Source organism: Eriocheir sinensis, chromosome 24, assembly GCF_024679095.1.
Source record: "Eriocheir sinensis breed Jianghai 21 chromosome 24, ASM2467909v1, whole genome shotgun sequence".
Taxonomy (NCBI): Eukaryota; Metazoa; Arthropoda; class Malacostraca; order Decapoda; family Varunidae; genus Eriocheir; species Eriocheir sinensis.
The window spans coordinates 16128137-16135068 of NC_066532.1; the positions used below are offsets into that span (position 1 = coordinate 16128137).

At 41.5% G+C, this 6932-nt stretch overlaps 2 long non-coding RNA genes across 2 annotated transcripts; both read right to left on the reverse strand.

Moving 5' to 3' along the window:
• Window positions 1-83: 83 nt before the first annotated feature.
• LOC127002933 (uncharacterized) lies at window positions 84-6571 on the reverse strand. Its single transcript, XR_007756747.1, has 3 exons — window positions 6541-6571; window positions 2012-2191; window positions 84-223 (listed from the first exon to the last, which is right to left on the reverse strand). It is a non-coding gene; the product is annotated as an uncharacterized LOC127002933 (long non-coding RNA).
• Window positions 3361-4535, reverse strand: LOC127002934 (uncharacterized). The gene is made up of 3 exons (XR_007756748.1): window positions 3931-4535; window positions 3705-3894; window positions 3361-3484 (listed from the first exon to the last, which is right to left on the reverse strand). It is a non-coding gene; the product is annotated as an uncharacterized LOC127002934 (long non-coding RNA).
• Window positions 6572-6932: the final 361 nt, after the last annotated feature.

Below are 6932 nucleotides of genomic sequence, written 5' to 3' on the forward strand. Positions count from 1 at the left end.
ATCAAAGTCAATGGGAGAGTCTCTGACTCTTAACATTCAAGTTGCTTATCTACCGACACCAGTCAGCCAATAATTCTTGACAAGCGAGACGATCACCACAATGCTGTGATGCAGAGATCTTCCGGGCAGCGAGAGGCCGGCGAAGCGCAGAGCGGGGATGGAAGGTCCTTCAGGAGGTGGTGTCCACTTCTCACGGTGGCCGGCAGGGAGGACACTCGCTCACCTGGAAAGAAAATAAAAGTACAATAAAAATACACAACTCGTTTCATTTAACCAACCTACTATAGTTCTTAAGTAATTATTGATGCAAGACCCCATCTGTCCCCAAAATTCATCTTGGCTAATTGTCTAGAAGGATGAATGAAATTGGCGTCCCGAACTATTTACGCCAGGAGCAGGAGGGTGTGGAGTCGTTAGTCAAAGGGGGGTAGGGGGGAATCATAAGTTTAAACAAATTTAAAACTTCTACAAGAACTTTCGTATTTAATTAAATGTAACCGATATTTACTTTCTTCCATCCAAGCTTGTTGAATCTAATCAGTGACCAATCAATGGGCAATTAATAGAAGCACTATCAGACCATAAATGTTGCTTACAAAGGTATAAACCTAAATAGATCAAACAATTTATAATGCACTGTTTGCAAATAAAGGAGAGCAATTAATCAGGGAAGTTGTCTGGTATAAAGATGGTATATTGCTTAACCTGGATAGAGTCGTAGGAAATGTGTGTAGTGGAAATTTGTAGAATATTAAGAAAATTTGCAAAAAAGTAAAGAGGATAATTAAGACAGCAGAGGAGGGTGGTGACATTGGGACAGTCAGTGACAACGCGAGTGGCAGAGAGGTTGGGGTGTACGGAGCAGGATCCTGTGTGTTCAAGAGTCAACTGGTACGATAAGGACTTCAGTACACTAGCCAATGCAATCCGTTTAAAAGTACACTATATCTACATCAACGACCTTTACTGTGGTTGACTGACAAGTTTGTTTCTTGGCATTGCAACGAGTAAAACAGACATCAGGTTTATGACAATGGGATGCTTACAAATATGGGAAGGCTAATCATATAAAACTAGTGGCAATGCAGCTCGTGTAAACTGATGACATGTCCAAGTTTATGACAATGGGATGTTTACAAATATGGGAAGGCTAATCATATAAAACTAGTGGCAATGCAGCTCGTGTAAACTGATGACATGTCCAAGTTTATGACAATGGGATGCTTACAAATATGGGAAGGCTAACCAGATAAAACTCGTGGCAATGCAGCTCGTGTAAACTGATGACATGACCAAGTTTGACAATGGGATGCTTACTAATACAGGAAGGTTAATCATATCGGAAAACTACACTGGTATTACTAGACACATGCTAGTCTTCTAATAAAGGAAGACTTCAGGATTTAGTTAAAGATTCATACATGCAGAGTACGGAGAGTGATAATAGTGGCACAGACTGAGCAAACACGAATGAGATCTTTAATGAAGTGGAAGCTATGAGTGATTTATGGATGCGAAGTTGGTATATAACCCACTTGGGAACTACCATTTGTAAGCTGTCTGGCCTCAGTCTTGTGCAAGTTCCTTTTGACAAATGATTAAATGTGCTGTGGCAAGACCAACTACACAACTTGAACGCGTTGAGACCAATAACTGAAAGCGGAGAATAATAAAATGAAAGAATGAGCGTGGAAAAAGTTAGAAAGCTTCGTTTAGTCGGCGCAACATCTGTGGTCATATACCGGAGATACAGAAGGGTAAGGAACTACAGGAGAAGGGAACAGATGCCAGGAGGCGGGACAACCCCCGATTAATACCTGGTACCCATTCACTGCTGGGTGGACATGAGCGTAGGGTATCGGAAAAGCCGCCCAAATTTTTCCACTCCGCCCGGGAATCGAACCCAGGCTCTCTGTTAACTGAAAGCGGAGAAGGTGGAAGAAGGGGCGTGAAAACCTACAAAAAAAAATAGTATCTAAATGAAGTGGAGGAAAGGGGGGCGGAGGCTTACAACTTGTGGACGAAGGGAAAGCACTTATCCATATCCTTTTATAGAGTTACTGGATTCTCAAGGACGTCCTCTTCCGCCTCTAGGGAATCAGCATAGACCTCAACCACTTTTCAGAATCCTTTGAAGACTCAAGCCTCAGGGACGTCCTCTTCCACCTTTGCAGGAACTCTTAGACAGGTCCTGGAAGAGAAGATTGGAGATGAAAACACCGAACCATGCCTCGTATACAACTTATGTCCCTAGATAACCCAAAGGAGGACCATTTATGAGGGCAGGAATATGGAGACAGTATGGAGTTGAAAAAATATTCGTGAGGTAAGGAAACAATCGCTGGAGTATTACGAGTTTTAACACAATCGCAAGAAACTGACTATGCTTTTATAAGGGCCAAAATAAGAAGGCCAAAAAATAAGGAGTGAAGACCAAAATAAGGAGATAGAGAAAAAAAAAGTTGAAAATTAAGTAATACCACGGCAATAAAAGTAATACAAAGTCATGATGTATCGAAACAACCGCAACACGACCCGAACCGAATCACCTTACAACAGTTAACTTATGAACCACGAACCAAATCACTTGCAACAGTTAACTTATGAACCACGAACCGAATCACTTGCAACAGTTAACTTATGAACCACGAACCGAATCACTTACAACAGTTACCTTATGAACCACGAACCGAATCACTTACAACAGTTACCTTATGAACCACGAACCAAATCACCTTACAACAGTTAACTTGTGAACCACGAACCAAATCACCTTACAACAGTTAACTTGTGAACCACGAACCAAATCACCTTACAACAGTTAACTTGTGAACCACGAACCAAATCACCTTACAACAGTTAACTTGTGAACCACGAACCAAATCACCTTACAACAGTTAACTTGTGAACCACGAACCAAATCACCTTACAACAGTTAACTTGTGAACCACGAACCAAATCACCTTACAACAGTTAACTTGTGAACCACGAACCAAATCACCTTACAACAGTTAACAGAACCACGAACCAAATCACCTTACAACAGTTAACTTGTGAACCACGAACCAAATCACCTTACAACAGTTAACTTGTGAACCACGAACCAAATCACCTTACAACAGTTAACTTGTGAACCACGAACCAAATCACCTTACAACAGTTAACTTATGAACCACCGACCGAACCACCTTGCAACAGTTAACTTATGAACCACCGACCGAATCACTTACAACAGTTAACTTATGAACCACGAACCGAATCACTTACAACAGTTACCTTATGAACCACGAACCGAATCACTTAGTTAACTTATGAACCACGAACCGAATCACCTTACAACAGTTAACTTATGAACCACCGACCGAATCACCTTACAACAGTTAACTTATGAACCACGAACCGAATCACCTTACAACAGTTAACTTATGAACCACGAACCGAATCACCTTACAACAGTTAACTTATGAACCACGAACCGAATCACCTTACAACAGTTAACTTATGAACCACCGACCGAACCACCTTGCAACAGTTAACTTATGAACCACCGACCGAATCACTTACAACAGTTAACTTATGAACCATGAACCGAATCACTTACAACAGTTACCTTATGAACCACGAACCGAATCACTTAGTTAACTTATGAACCACGAACCGAATCACCTTACAACAGTTAACTTATGAACCACCGACCGAATCACCTTACAACAGTTAACTTATGAACCACGAACCGAATCACCTTACAACAGTTAACTTATGAACCACGAACCGAATCACCTTACAACAGTTAACTTATGAACCACGAACCGAATCACCTTACAACAGTTAACTTATGAACCACGAACCGAATCACCTTACAACAGTTAACTTATGAACCACGAACCGAATCACCTTACAACAGTTAATATGAACCACGAACCGAATCACCTTACAACAGTTAACTTATGAACCACGAACCGAATCACCTTACAACAGTTAACTTATGAACCACGAACCGAATCACCTTACAACAGTTAACTTATGAACCACGAACCGAATCACCTTACAACAGTTAACTTATGAACCACGAACCGAATCACCTTACAACAGTTAACTTATGAACCACGAACCGAATCACCTTACAACAGTTAACTTATGAACCACGAACCGAATCACCTTACAACAGTTAACTTATGAACCACGAACCGAATCACCTTACAACAGTTAACTTATGAACCACGAACCGAATCACCTTACAACAGTTAACTTATGAACCACGAACCGAATCACCTTACAACAGTTAACTTATGAACCACGAACCGAATCACCTTACAACAGTTAACTTATGAACCACGAACCGAATCACCTTACAACAGTTAACTTATGAACCACGAACCGAATCACCTTACAACAGTTAACTTATGAACCACGAACCGAATCACCTTACAACAGTTAACTTATGAACCACGAACCGAATCACCTTACAACAGTTAACTTATGAACCACGAACCGAATCACCTTACAACAGTTAACTTATGAACCACGAACCGAATCACCTTACAACAGTTACCTTATGAACCACGAACCGAATCACCTTACAACAGTTACCTTATGAACCACGAACCGAATCACCTTACAACAGTTACCTTATGAACCACGAACCGAATCACCTTACAACAGTTACCTTATGAACCACGAACCGAATCACCTTACAACAGTTACCTTATGAACCACGAACCGAATCACCTTACAACAGTTACCTTGTTACCTTATGAACCACGAACCGAATCACCTTACAACAGTTACCTTATGAACCACGAACCGAATCACCTTACAACAGTTACCTTATGAACCACGAACCGAATCACCTTACAACAGTTACCTTATGAACCACGAACCGAATCACCTTACAACAGTTACCTTATGAACCACGAACCGAATCACCTTACAACAGTTACCTTATGAACCACGAACCGAATCACCTTACAACAGTTACCTTATGAACCACGAACCAAATCACCTTACAACAGTTACCTTATGAACCACGAACCAAATCACTTTACAACAGTTACCTTATGAACCACGAACCAAATCACTTTACAACAGTTACCTTATGAACCACGAACCAAATCACTTTACAACAGTTACCTTATGAACCACGAACCGAATTACTTACATTTAACTTATGAACCACGAACCGAATCACCTTACAACAGTTAACTTATGAACCACGAACCGAATCACCTTACAACAGTTAACTTATGAACCACCGACCGAATCACCTTACAACAGTTAACTTATGAACCACGAACCGAATCACCTTACAACAGTTAACTTATGAACCACCGACCGAATCACCTTACAACAGTTAACTTACGAACCACGAACCGAATCACCTTACAACAGTTAACTTATGAACCACGAACCGAATCACCTTACAACAGTTAACTTACGAACCACGAACCGAATCACCTTACAACAGTTAACTTATGAACCACGAACCAAATCACCTTACAACAGTTAACTTATGAACCACGAACCAAATCACCTTACAACAGTTAACTTATGAACCACGAACCGAATCACTTACAACAGTTAACTTATGAACCACGAACCAAATCACCTTACAACAGTTAACTTATGAACCACGAACCGAATCACCCTACAACAGTTAACTTATGAACCACGAACCGAATCATCTTACAACAGTTAACTTATGAACCACGAACCGAATCACCTAACAGTTAACTTATGAACCACGAACCGAATCACCTTACAACAGTTAACTTATGAACCACGAACCGAATCACCTAACAGTTAACTTATGAACCACGAACCGAATCACCTTACAACAGTTAACTTATGAACCACGAACCGAATCACCTAACAGTTAACTTATGAACCACGAACCGAATCACTTACAACAGTTAACTTATGAACCACGAACCAAACCACCTTACAACAGTTAACTTATGAACCACGAACCGAATCACAACAGTTACCTTATGAACCACGAACCGTATCACTTACAACAGTTACCTTATGAACCACGAACCGAATCACTTACAACAGTTACCTTATGAACCACGAACCAAATCACTTACAACAGTTACTTATGAACCACGAAATGAATCACCTTACAACAGTTAACTTATGAACCACGAACCAAATCACTTACAACAGTTACTTATGAACCACGAAATGAATCACCTTACAACAGTTAACTTATGAACCACGAACCAAATCACCTTACAACAGTTACTTATGAACCACGAACTGAATCACCTTACAGCAGTTAACTTATGAACCACGAACCAAATCACCTTACAACAGTTACTTATGAACCACGAACCAAATCACCTTACAGCAGTTAACTTATGAACCACGAACCAAATCACAACAGTTAACTTATGAACCACGCCTAAGTCAATTCCTTCACTACGTTAACATACACGCAAGTTAAAACATACACTGCCTCTATTAGCTTATACTGTCCCAAGTTAATTCCATCAAAGTTGATATTCACGAAGGTTATTATCAGCAAATCTCAAGACTTACCTGTGGACGGCGAGCTACCTGGTGATCAAATGAAGGAGCTGACTACCCGGCCCTCCACCTCTCCTTCCCTTCCCTCTCTTCTCCTCCTCCACTCCCCTGTCCTTCTCCCTCCTCCACCTCTTCCCCCCTTCCCATCCCCTCCCCGTCTCCCCCGTTCACTCGTTAGCCACCCCTCTTCCTCCCCTCTCTCCTTCTCCCTCCTTCCTCCTCCTCTTCCTCCTCCCCTTCTCCTTCCTTCCCTTCCCTCCTTCTTTCCCTCTTTTACTCGTTAGCTCCTTCTCTTCCCCCTTTCCTTCCCTTCCCTCCCCTCTCCCTCGTCCACTTCTTACCTCCCTCTCTCCCTCCCTCTCCTTTCCTCCCCCTCCCTCCCCCTCTCCCTCGTTCACTCTTTA